Consider the following 14363-nt stretch of genomic DNA (forward strand, 5'->3'; position numbering starts at 1 on the left):
AATGTTGCTAAAATCATCAAAATACCGAATATCGGGGGGTATATAGACAATTCTCTTTCAGGGGCGAAAGTGCTCACAAAAAACTCCTAGTTTAAAATTTCCGACAATTTCCTTAAAAAATGTGGCTAAAATCATCAAAATACCGAATATCGGGGGTACCGTTATATGGGAGTTATACGATATCGTGGACCGATATAGCCCATCTTGGGACTTGACCTGCCTGCAGACAAAAGAGAGATCTGTGCAAAATTTTAGCTTCCTATCTTAATTCGTTTTGACTGTAGCGTGATTACAAAAGACGGACAGAGGGACGGACAGGGCTAAATCGTCTTAGAAATTTACGCTGATCAAGGGCCTAAAATTATTATTTCGACGAGTTACAAATGGAATGACGAACTTACAAATGGAATGACGAACCCTCCTCCATACTATGTATGGTGGAGGGTATAAAAGTATCAGATGTATACCCTCAACCAATGTTCGATTATTTAAATATATTTTGACTTCTGTTAAGATTATTCAAACCTCTATGAAGTAGGTTACCAAGTAATGGGCCAATATTAAACATTTCGTATCGAACCTATTAATATGTGATAAATATTCGGACGTGCCACGTTTGGACTATATCGACCACCACTTCACTTCACCTTATATGAAATATTTGATAATTTTTAGAAAATGATAAAATGTACGTAAGGTACCAGATATAGTCCACCTGAGACTTCATCTAATACAGATAGAAATATTGGTATAGGCAAATTTACAAGAAAATACAAAATATAAATAATATATTTATCTCAAAGAAATATTTAGATGTAGAAAGTTGAAAAGAATAGCTGACTTGTTTAGCAAGTTATGACATACAAAAGTATTGAAAATTGTGACCCTTTGTGGTTGAGGTATTAGAGGGCTTGGCAGATCCTCTTCACAACCGATTTTGCGTTAACAAAAATGTTTGGATGGAAGGAATGGACCGATAGATCCAATCTTCACACTAGATCTTGAATTAACCAAAATATTGTAATGTGTGTAATTTGAAGAGAACCGGATGCTTATTTCGGATTTTATGATTGTTGTTGTTATTCAAAACTTTGACCCTTTGTGGGGAAGGTACAATCTAATCCCTACCATCTTTATAAAAGATTTGTATTGATGGAAATATTGAGATGTTCCAAGTCTGGATGGGATCGAATGTTACTATCGTGTTTTATAAGTTTCATGAATATTCAGTTTTGACCCTTTGTGGGGGGTTATAAGGAGACCGATATATTCCATCTTCACAGCAGATCTTTTCTTAGTAGAAGTAATGAGATGTGTGAAATATGAGAAGTATCGGTTGCTTATTTCGAATTTTATGATCGTTTTGGTTTTTTACAATTTTGACCCTTTGTGAGGTACCAGTAGATATTGGATATATTCCATCTTCATACCAGACCTTGGGTTATTAAAAATATTGTGATATGTGTAATTTGAAGATAATCGGACTCTTCGTATCATATTTTATAAGAGTTATAATTATTCAAAATGTTGACCCTTTGTGTGGGAGATACTTAATGGACTCTATCGATATAGTCCATTTTCTCTCTCAGCACTGATGCAAATATTAGAATTTGCAACGTGGGGGCAAAATCGGATTATCCTTTCTCTTTCTGGGCAGAAAAATATTTTTTGCGAAATTCGACTTTTGTGTATGATCCAAGTTTGACAATACATAATAGTACGATGTAGCAAATTTAGAGTAAATGGGATACTCCCTTTGAGAGTTATCCTGCTCTCCAACCAGACAGACAGAAGGACGAATGGACATTGCTAGATCGACTCCAAATGTTCCGAAACAGATTTGATCCAAATAGACTTAGGGTCTAGAATCGTTATTTCGATGAGACACGTGTTGGAGGTATCAAATGATATATACCCTCTCTAGTCAAATGGCTGAGAGTTTAATAACTATGTGGACCTACATCGTGTGCCAAGCACCAATATTTGAAGATATTACAAACTTTGTGAAAAAATATACTTAGTGCATACCGAATTTGGTACCAGACATCAGATACTGCTCGAAAATCGATTCAGATTTGGATATAGCTCCCATATATATCCTTATTGCGATTTCAGTTTTTTTTTTTCAAATAATGGCTAATATCAGCCCAAATGAATTCATGACTGAATTCATCCTAAAAAATCGTTTTCATATGTAAATATAGCTCCCATATTTAAGTTTCATCCGGTTTGGTGTTTAATTCCCTCAAATATACACTTCACAAGAGTGATATTTGGTACCAGATATCAGGTACAGCTCACAAATAATTGCTTACAATTTTATCAGGATCGGTTCAGATTTGAATATAGTACCAGTATCCGATATCAGGTTTATTGTGCACCAAATGACTAATATAAGCCCAATTGGACTGAATTTTAGCAATTCTAACTGAATTCATCCTAGAAACTAATACTTCAAATTTGATGTAAATCGATTCAGATATAGCTGTAGCTTCCATATATATGTTTTATCCGATTTGGGGTTTAAGTGAATTTCACAACAATGAACTTTGGTAGAAGATATCAGCTCTGAAATAAGTGTTTCAAATTTTGTAGAGATCGATTCAGATTTGGATATAGCTCCCATATATATCATTAGTCCGATTTCAGGTTTATTGTGCAAATAATGGCTAATATCAACCCAAATGGAGTGAATTTCGGGACGTACGTTTCCATTTTGTGGAACTCGGCACCGATATATATATTTTTTTAATATCCTTCTCGAAGTGAAATCATATACTCTATGGCAATGTTATGTGGTATAAACGATTAAAATGTCTCCGTCAAATTTAGTGAAAATCGATTCAGAATTGGATATGCCTCCCATATATTAGTTCCCTCTGAAACCAAACTATAACTGATCTAAAGCCAAATGTTGAAAGGTGGTCTACTTGGATCTACTTTAAATAAATTACAATATGCATATTTAGTAGAGCCTCCGTAACTCTACTAAAGATGCATAGTGGTGTAGGGTATCATACAGTCGGCCCCGCCCGTTTTTTATATAAAAATAATGGTCTATTTCCCCGCTAAATATTGTTCGATGGCCAAAGTGATGGACTTCGCCCAACACACTAGCCCCATGTAAAATTCCGAGACGATTGATTTATAGTTGTGGCATATAGAACAACTATAATTTCAGAATTTTTACAGTTTTTGGTCCCGATAATCTCCAAACACAATAAACTTCTATTGGCCATATCCCTACCTCGATATTTGGCTGTGCTAAATTTGAAGAAATTCTGGTATTGATTTCACATATTTTAGAGTTATAATACAATCACAGACATATAACTACAGAGGGTATATATCATTTGGCCATAACGTGCAAATTTGGCCCACTCCTTCATGTATCTTCCCCACAAAGGGTCAAAATAATAAAAATCAGATTCTCTTAAAATTTCACACATTCCAATACTTCTACCAACACAAGATCATGTGTTAATTGATCGCGCCACTCCTTCCGGCACCTCCCCCACAACGGGTCAAAATTTTGAATAACGATGAAACTTATAATACCAAATATTTCATAAAATATGTGAATTCTATCTTGATTTCAAAAATTGGAGAGAGCAATTATCAGATCAAATCATTAGATTTGGATTATATATCTTCATCACGAATAGGAACACTTTACAGGGTACCAATGAATATTTTGAGAAGCTTCTAATGCAATGATATATATACCCTCCATTTTATGCGGATCTATCTAAAAATATATCTAGAAGCCTTGGAAAGATTATTTTTATCACTTTGTCGTTTTTAACATCACAAGCTCGCCACTAAAATAATATTTTGGGATTTTGAGTTATTTTTTGCATTTTGCAATTTTCCATTTTTTGCTACTGCTTTCTAACGGATTTTTTGCAATTTCTTAGTTCCTATTTCAATTGACAAAGTGTGGCGAAATTAGAACATTATTTTAAAGTGATATATGACACTTTTATTGCGTCTACAAAAAAAACCACCAAATTTTAAAACATTTTTCTACCCAGTTATTTTTTTAAAATTGTCCCTTACTACAGAAAACTCTTTCCCATCGAACTCTTCTTTTAACCCCCCAAGAGCAAAAGAAAAGGGAAAGGAGGGCCAACAGCAACTGCTAACAACAGCAGTTGTCCATGCCACCAATGAACAACCGCCAAGCAAACAAAGGAATGTCATAATTTTTTAATTAGTTCTGGTAGAATAGTTTATTATTACTCTTTCTGAGTTTTTTTTTGTTTGGTTTATTTTCCGTTGTAAAACTATTCGTCGAACAACAACAAATTTTAAACCCTTACTCGTAATTGTTGGGTTAAAATGAAAAAAAAAAACTGAAAATTTTACAAAATAAAAGTAAAACATTGTATAACGGTGAAGGATAATGACTTGTGCATGACACACTTTTCCTTTCGAAACCACCACAATACACAAGGACAGCAGCAACAACAACAATTTTCTAAACGAGAAAAATTGAAACAAACGTCATTTTTTTTTTTTGTGAAAGGTAAAGTAAAGGTATCTGTTTTGGTTTGGCTCATCATAATTTCTGACATAAAACTCAAACATATGGCACCACACCACGCTCCCTCACTCACTGAGTATCCTTGAGAGTCATCACCCTCATTCTTGTCATAGATCTGATCGCTTTCAGTTTCGTTTTAATCATTTTAGCCCCTTTTGGCACGTTCAGCCAGCCAACCAGCCAAACGCTCTAGGTACAACTTGTGCGATTAACACTTTATTTTTCTAACGAAGTAGGTTCCCGAATTAGGATGGCAATGATGATTGGTTTCTTTTTGAGAAGTTATGACTAACAGCTGATATGAAATTCAGAAACGCCCTACTTCGACTCCTTCGTTTCCAAAAAAACTGGGAGGGCGAAAGTGAAGGTGAACATGTGTTTATCGCAGTTTTTGATTTCATCATTGAGACATTTTCAATTTCTTGTCACTGTTTTTCCTTCAACTCCAAAATAAAGTCATATTTTAATGTTGGTTTATGAGTTTTTCAATTAAAACTCCCATTAAAATTTATTGTTCAAAGGAATTGCTATTTTTAAAGAATTGAAATATTTTATGAAATATTTTCAATTAGTTTTAATTTACATTGTCATATCGTAAATGAAAACTAATTTAATTTATACACATAATTTTTTTTAGGGAGAATTGTTTAAGAAAAATTCATTTTAAAGTACAGAGAAGAATAAAACAGTGAATATTCAAAAATAGGGACATTTTTAATAAGAATTGAAAATATGCTATAGGTAATATTTTTGAAACCATTTATTTGCTAAAAACTTGACACGTTTTAATGAAAATTTTTCGCGATATTCCGCCCGCAAAAAATTAATTTGTTTTAGTTTTGCTCCAAAAACACTCAACGATAACGGCTTAAAATTCGGTATGAAGTTAGATTTTTTTGTGTTCGAACTCAATTTTTTTTAAAAAGATTATGTGCTAAAATTGTATACTTTTGGGGCTAAAATCCAAATTTTTAATTTAGTATTTTGGTTCCTTCGCGTATAGAAATCTTTCCGACAGAAGATTTTTAACAAAAAATATCATATAAGAAGGACCCTTAAAGACGGGTTATAAAATTAAAAACTAATATGGGAAATGCTCAAAACACCAAATAAACCAATTTGAAGTCAAATCGATTGAAACTATGCCATGACCCCTACAACAAATAAAATCAAGGGATATCATTTCAAATGGCTGTATCTAAAGCTGGATCTAAGTTTATTTTTTATTTTTTTTATATCCAGCACCACATAGTGGTAAGGGTATTATGTCTTTGCGCATTTGTTTGTACCATGGAGAAGGAAGAGATATAGACCCTTAGTTACTTAGGATCTTCATAGAATCACTTTTTGAGTCGATTTATGCATGTCAGTCCGTCTGTCCATGCATTTTTGTTAACAATATTTGTTTGGACGAACCTTATTGAGATTGGTGAGAATCGGTCCAACTTTTGATACATAGCTCCCATATATATCTTCAACGGATTTCGGTTAAATTGTGCACCAAATGGCCAACATCAGTCTAAATAACCTGAATATCGGCACATCCGACCGAATTCAGTCTAGAGGCAAGTACTTCAAATTTGGTAAAAACTGGTTCAGATATAGATATAGCTTCCATATATATGTTTTAAGCGATTTAGGGTTCTACGTCCCTCACATGCACTATCAGACAGAGCGCAGCAATACCTATTTAAAAAATTTATCGAGATCGGTCCAGATTTGGATACAGCTCCCATGCATATCTACGACCAATTTCACGTTTATTGTGCACCAAAAGACCAATATCAGCCCAAATGAAGTAAATTGTGCCACTTCCGACCGAATTCAGCATGTACTTCAAATTTGGTGAAAATCGGTTCTGATATAGGTATAGCTCCCATATATATGTTTCAACCGATTTGATGCTTTTTGGTACCAGACATCGGTCAAATTTTATCGAGATTGGATTAAATTTGGATATAGCTTCCATATATATCTTAGTCGGATTTACATTTTATTCTGCGCCAAATATGTAATATTTATCCAAATAGGTTGTGTTTCAGCAAATCCGACCGAATTCAGTCTAGAAACAAGTACTTCAAATTTGGTGAAAATCTTTTCAGATATTGTTATAGCTCCCATATATGTATTTCGTCCGATTTGATGTTTAGGTCTGTCACATGCGTAATATGCACTCCACAAGAATGATATTTGGTAACAGATATCAGATAGAGTCGAGCAATACCTTTTTCAAATTTTATCGAGATCGGTTCAGATTTGGATATAGCTCCCATATTACGTTTATATTAACCATCTGGGATGGTTAATATAAATTCAAATGGAATACATTTTGTCACTTCCGACCGAATTTAGCCTAGAAGCAAGTACATCAAATTTGGTGAAAATCGGTTCAGATATAGCTATAGCTCTCACATATATATAAAAATTTCATCCGATTTGATGCTAAAGTTCCTCACAAGGGTAATGTACACTTCACAACAAACATATTTTATACCGGACATCAGATACAGCTTAAGAATAAGTATGCCAAATTTTATCGAGATCGGTTTAGATTTTTATGTACCTTCGATATACTACATCTTCATCCGAGCATAAAGAGACTATACCTATTGTGAACTCTAAATATCAATTTACACATGAATTGGGTTTAAATTGTGGTCAATGTATTCAAAACACCGAAAAGTAGGAAGTAACTCTATATGGAGCCTTACCGAAACGTGGACTGATATGTCCCATTTTTTATACCAAACATACTTGGGGTAATATAAATGTCTGAGCAAAATTTCAGAGCGATCGAATGCTTCCCCTAATTAGTCTCTGTTTTTGGCGATTTCATCCCTCTGGGAAGGCGTGAGGAACTTTGATACTAAATCGGATGAGACATATTTCGATGATGCACGTTTTGGCCTTATCAAATGATATATAACCACATGGCTGAGGGTATAACAATAAAATACGACGAGTTGTTGATGTAAATGTAAGACTTGAAACTATGGTACAGTCAAAATTTCCCCCTGTGAAGGTGTGTGAAACTTGATACCAGATCGGATGAGACATATGGGACCTATAGCTATATTTGTACGGATTTTCACAAAATTTGACACGCTTGCTTCCAATCAATTTGTCTACAATTGTAGCCTGTAGAGCGAATGCAAAACAAAGAAAAATTTCTGTTTTTTGTCTCTTTCATCCCCAAAATTTCGAACATCTCCAAAAATAATAGGCTTCTTTTCTGAAAGGTCCATAACTGATGTAAATAAAATACATGTCAATTTATTAAATGACCAAAAATAAATTTTATTTGGTAGATAATTTCTTGTCATTTAAGATTTAAACATGAATTCGAATTCGACTTTTTGCACAGAGGTCATTCTGAAGGTCCACTATTCGACCATATTTCCAAGCATTTCAGAGCTTATTTTTTGCTTCGAAATTTGGTGATTATGTTCTTAATAGTGGTCTCAGATGTGATATGACGATTATGTGCATCATAAAATGCACGAAGTGCTCTATAAAAACTTGTAATTGAACACTGTATTTTAAAATAGATTTCCACGAATCATTTGCCAAACAATAGAGAGTAGAGAAGTCACAGAGTGTTGTATTAACAAGTTAAAAAGCAGTAAGTTCGGCCGGGCAGAACTTTGAATACCCTCCACCATTTGAGCAAATTTGGAATAAAATAAAAACCGTTAAAAATTCTGTTAAAATCTTAAAAGTACCGAATATAGCCGTTATATTGGGTTTAATACGACGTGGACCTACATTGATCTCATAAGCCATTACCATTCTCAAACTCGAAACTTGAAATAAACGCTGAATAATAAAGATAAAATCATCAAATATGTACGGTGTGTACATATGGAGGTACCGTTACATCTGAGCCTGTAGCATCCGTTGCGAACTTCAAATACGACATCTCAAACAATTTCGGTGAGTATTGCACCTAAAATCGTCAAAATACCGAATATAGGGAGCCAGTTATATGTGGGGCCTACACAAAGTCCTGGACCTGCATAGACAACTTTCTGTCATAGGCCGTAATATCTATTTCAAACTTCAAATACCACATTTGAAACCATTCCGGTTAATAATGTCGCTAAAATCATCAAAATACCGAATATCGGGAGGTATCGCTATGTGGGGGCTATATATATATGGGGGCTATACCTGGACCTGCACAAACGATTTTCTGTCTTAGGCTGTAGTATCCATTACGAACTTCAAATACCAAATTTGAAACAATTCCGGTTAATAATGTCGCTAAAATCATCAAAATACCGAATATCGGGAAGTACCGTTGTATCGGGGCTATATGAAAACGTGGACCTACATGGCCCATTTACGAACTTAACCTGCCTACTGCCAAAATAAACATGCCTGCAAAATTTCTCCTTCTATCTTGATTCGTTCGAAAGATAGCGTGATTACAAAAGACAGACGGATAGACAGACACACAGGCAGATGGACATCGCTAAATCGACATAGAATCTTACGCTGATCAAGAATATATATACTTTTTGGATCTTACATGAGTATTTCGAACGAAAAAGTTAATATACCCTCCATAGTATGGTGGAGGGTATAAAAAATCATTTCGGTGTGACAGCCAGATCGATATGCTATATTGCGGGTATAGGACCAAATAATATGCCGTTCGGTAGAGTCAAAATATATTTTTAATTTAAACGACGAATTAAATTTCTTTGGGGGATTTCGACAACCAAAACCCATCAATATACCAAATCACTATGAGCCTACCAATTTTTCAAGGTAATATGAATAAGGTGGCTGAAATTGAATATTTTTTGCGAATCCGAACTATTTAGAAAAGAATGTCATTAATTTGTTGAAATCGGCTCTTATGTTTTTGGACATCACACTTCCAACACTTACATGAATATTTATGTGTAAAACCAAAACTATACCAAAAATCCCACGCTCATATCCACCATAACAATTAAAAGCAGCAAATAAACAAATAAAATAAAAACAATATTCCCCTAATATTCACATGTACATTATTATATGTAAATTATTATTCCCGGCTAATGAGATTCCAATTGAATCAAATATTTATGCCAACCCGCATAAACAACAAAGTGTGACGATCGGCAAAATGTACAACACATCATAAGAGGAAAACGGGCAGTTACAATTCCAGAAACATTGAATAAATAAAAAAACAAAACAAATGAACAAATGAAAAACAAAATATTAACCAGAAAACAAACAGGACGGACCACCACAAGAAAGAAATCCTTTTTTGTGTTTTCCCATGTTTACATTTCGGTTTGATGTTGCGCAGCGGTCAGCGAGCCAGAATCCTTTGTCAAAGAGTGCGAGAAAATGTGCGCTTGCGCATAGCCCGCAAACACACACGAAGCAACAACAACACCAGCTAATTAGCTGGCGGTTGTTAGGACCAATACCATTTGAAAATGAGACTGTGGTTTGTCCCGAACGAAAGCACCGGCACAGGACGTTTGCAATGAATTGGTAATTAGTAAAGTTAAATATTTAATGGTCATGGCAAACAAATAAGAATAAATAAACAAACACACATTAGCTTGAGGTAAAGAAGGCAAATAGAGGAAATAAAAGAGTGCATGGCCAAACGAAAGGATTTCACGAAAGGATGTGATTTATGCGGTCGGAGAAAGTGAGTGTATTTTGTTTTGGCTAACATTCATTCAATATTGCAAGCAAGAGTGTTGAGTAATGTTTTTGTAATTTTTTGTTTATTTAAGGATAATGTGCTGCAAGAGGATGGAAATGAGAGAGAGGGTGAGAGAGAGAGAGAGAGAGAGAGAGAGAGAGAGACCGGAAAAAATAATATTTAAAAAATGTAAAATTTCTAGTATTTGCTCTCTGCCATCATCGTTTTTTTCGTTTTCTTCTTCCAAATGGAAAACCGAAAGGATGTTTGTTATTACAATATGTGTTGAATTTGTTTATTTTTTGCATGTAAATTCATATCTGTATGTCTTTTTTCGGAATTGTTGTAATTTACATACGTTGTTGTGTTGTTGGAGCGCTAAGCATCATCACCACGACCATCATCATTAGCATTAGCCGAGTCCAGTGTAAACACAAAGCGCTCTAAGAAAACATTCAACTCCGTTGTTATCATCAATAAAATAATGATCTGATGGCTGGGCTGATAAGATTTGAAATTTGAATTTATTTAGGATCTCCAGGCTGAGGTTTTAAACCATCAACCGACCCAGTATTAGACAACCAACAATCAACAAACCACCCGCGCCCCTTTGAGGTTGGTTCTCTTTGTCGACTTGTATTTGCCTTGTGATAAGGAGAATATGCGGTCGCTTTAATAACTCCAACCAAACAGCTAACCATTCATACCTACCTCCATCCATCCATCATCATCACAAGGTCGGCCCATTTTTTTTTTTTTGTTGAACAGGTTTGTTTGGCCAGAGCTTGTTTCCTTTGACACACAACAGCAGACGCGGGGAATTGTGGGCAAACGTCTTTCTTTCGGCAATGCAAGAAAGGTGTAGTTTACAGGTGAATTTGTAGATAAACTCGCTCATCAAAAATGGAGTACAAAAAATTGATGTTGTTGCTGTTACTGTTCTGGTTTTGTTTGATATGTTTATTGAATAAACTCAAGGACTGAAATTCTCCGTTTCCGGGAAGTTCATCAGTGATGTTCTGATGACGATTTTTCCATTTCCCGGAAATTTCATATTGATAACAGGCCACAAAACTACATATTTGCATGCTGCCTGACTGCACCACGAGACCTGTCAATAATTGACAATTTGTTTCAGTTCAATGTTGAATCGTGACAGAATGGGATTTCAAGGAATTAAAAAAAAAAATATTCAATTTGTAATTCCAAAAAGAGATACATTTGATGGGACATTATCACATATTTACTGGCAAATAAGATATGAAGAGAGAATATTTGTTTTCCAGGAACAAAGGTAGAATTTGGGGTCATCCGAAAACGATTGATATACCAATGCCCACAATCGGCAATGTCAAGGGATATTTTCAAAAGATTTAGGGAATATTCGTTATAAACTCACATTTTTGGGTTTTGGACGAAGTCTGATTAAGGAATTTTGGAGTCTATCTAGACAAGTTCACATTTCTCATAAAAAAGTGAAGGAAGGCAATATACCATTTGGTATGGCCATATGGCTATCATTTGATACAACCAAAACGTGCCTCATCGAAATAACGGTTTCAGGCCCCAGACCTCTTTGGTGGGGGAAGGGTCAACATTTTGAATAATTATAACCCTTATAAAAAGAGATGTACGAGTCCCAAATTTTTTCAAATTACACACACCACTATGTTTTTTTATTAAATCATTTTCTGGTGTGAAACCGGAATATATCGGTCCATTCCTTCTGGTACCTCTCTCACAATGGGTCAACATTTTTAATATCCATGAAGATCATACAATTAAGATCCGATTCCATTCAGACTTGGCACATCTCAATATTTCCATCAACACAAGATCTGTTACAAAAATTGTAGAGATCGGACCATATCTTCTGCAACCTCCCCCTCATAGGGTTTTGAGAAACAAACCTCTCTTCAAATATCACACATTCAAACATTTTAGCTAACACAAGATAGGAACCTACTCCCTAGATGGACAACAATTTGAAGAATCGTAACAGAAGTCAAAATATATTTAAATAATCGAACATTGGCAAAATCGACTGATCCTTTTTAACTTGTTTTAACAAGCTTAGGTTAGGACAAGATTGATAAACTCCTTGTTCTATTTTTAAAAATTTTAACCCTCATAAGTGACGAAAAAATCGCCGATATCTCAATATTTTTAATAATATATTTAATTTTAATTATTATATATTTAATTTAGTACTATTTAGTACTTACACTTACGTACAATTATAGTATCATTTCCATATCTCAGTTCCAGATACCAACAGGGACCTCAATATGAATTGAGAGTATTTCAGATATATAATTTCCTCCATTGCCAAATTTAGTACCATTTAGTAAAATTATAGTACGCATTTCCAAAACCAGCTCTTCCTCTCAACCACCGGAACCAACAGTAACATCAATATCAAATTTCTGGATTCTAGTTTTATCCCTTCACCCAATACCATATTTAGTACTATTCGTACAATTTTAATACACACTTACAAAAACACCCTTCATATCTCAATCCCAGATACCAAGAGAGACCTCAATATCAAATTTCGGGATTCCAGCTCTATACTTTCGCCTAATAGCAAATTTAGCACCTGTTAGTACCATAATGTACTTTACCAAAATCTCGTTAATATTTTCACCACAGTTATCAACAGTGACATCTATATTAAATTACAGGATTTCAGCTGTATTCCTTCACCCAAAGCCAAATGTAGTACAATTGAGTACTTTTCGTACAAATATGTACAACTCTCAAACACAGATACCATCAGTAATCTAATATTACTTTTCCGAATTCTATCTATGTCCCTTTCCACAATAATAAATATACGTACTTATATACTGCACATTTCCGAAACTATCTCCATATGTCTAGGCTACATATGAATAGCCACCCTAATACCACATTTCAGATTTCAAGCACTATCTGTTCATCCAATATTAATTTGTACCAAATATAATAATATTTAGGACTTTTCATGCACTTATAGTACGAATTTCCAAAACCACCTTTTTACAACAAACCTACTACCAAGAGGGATTCCAATATAAAATTTCAAAGTACCGACTTCATCCGTTAGCCCAAAACCAAATTGTTCTATGTTTAGTACCATTTAATACATTTCGCACATTTATATACAGGGTTGCCCATATTTGACGGATCCATCTGGCAACGCCATAACTTTTGACAGAGATGTCACATCGCTTAATGACATACCGCGTTTGAAGCGTCAGTCCAAGCAGATTTTTACCATGAACCAATACACGCGCTCTGAAATAGTTGAAATTTACATTCAACAGAAGAAGTCAATTGTGAAACTCAACGTGCTTTTAAAACATTAAAAAATGTGAGAAGTGCGCCTTCTAAGAACACCGTTAAGCGTTTATACGAAAAATTTTCGACTGGTAAGGCTCTTTCTAATCCGAAGAGGCCATATAAAAGTCGACCAAGGCGATCGGCCGAGAATATCGCTGCCGTACGAGGCAGTGTTGAGAGGTCCCCAAGAACATCCCAAAAACGCCGTTCTCAGCAGTTGGACATGGCTCGGTCCACTTTCCAACGGATTATTCGCATTGATTTGCATTTGTTCCCGTACAAAATTCAATTGACGCAACGAATGTTGCCTGCGGACAAGCCTCGTCGATTGGAATGGGCCCAAAGTGTCATCGAAATGGCCGAAGATGTCGAGCAATTTTGGAACAAAATTATCATGTCCGATGAAGCCCATTTCACATTGAATGGGACCGTAAATAAGCAAAATTGCCGTTTTTACGCCACTGAAAGACCTCAGGAGATTCAAGAAGTGCCTCTTCATGACGAAAAAGTCACAGTTTGGTGTGGCGTTAGTGCGAAAACGGTCGTTAGGCCGTTTTTCTTCCAAAGTGAAAATGGCCATGCTGTTACTATCAATCAGGAGCGTTATCGCGACATGATGACCAATTTTGTGATGCCAATTATTCGTCGGAAGCGTATGAGGCAGTTCTGGTTTGAACAAGACGGCGCTCCACCGCACACAAGTCGCATAACATTCGATTTTCTGAAGAATTTGTTTCCGGGCCGTTTGATGTCGAAAAGTGGTGATTTGGACTGGCCACCGCGTTCGCCCGATTTGACGCCGCCTGACTTCTTCTTGTGGGGATATTTGAAGTC

The sequence above is a fragment of the Musca domestica genome, unplaced genomic scaffold (assembly GCF_030504385.1).
Source record: "Musca domestica strain aabys unplaced genomic scaffold, Musca_domestica.polishedcontigs.V.1.1 75, whole genome shotgun sequence".
Taxonomy (NCBI): Eukaryota; Metazoa; Arthropoda; class Insecta; order Diptera; family Muscidae; genus Musca; species Musca domestica.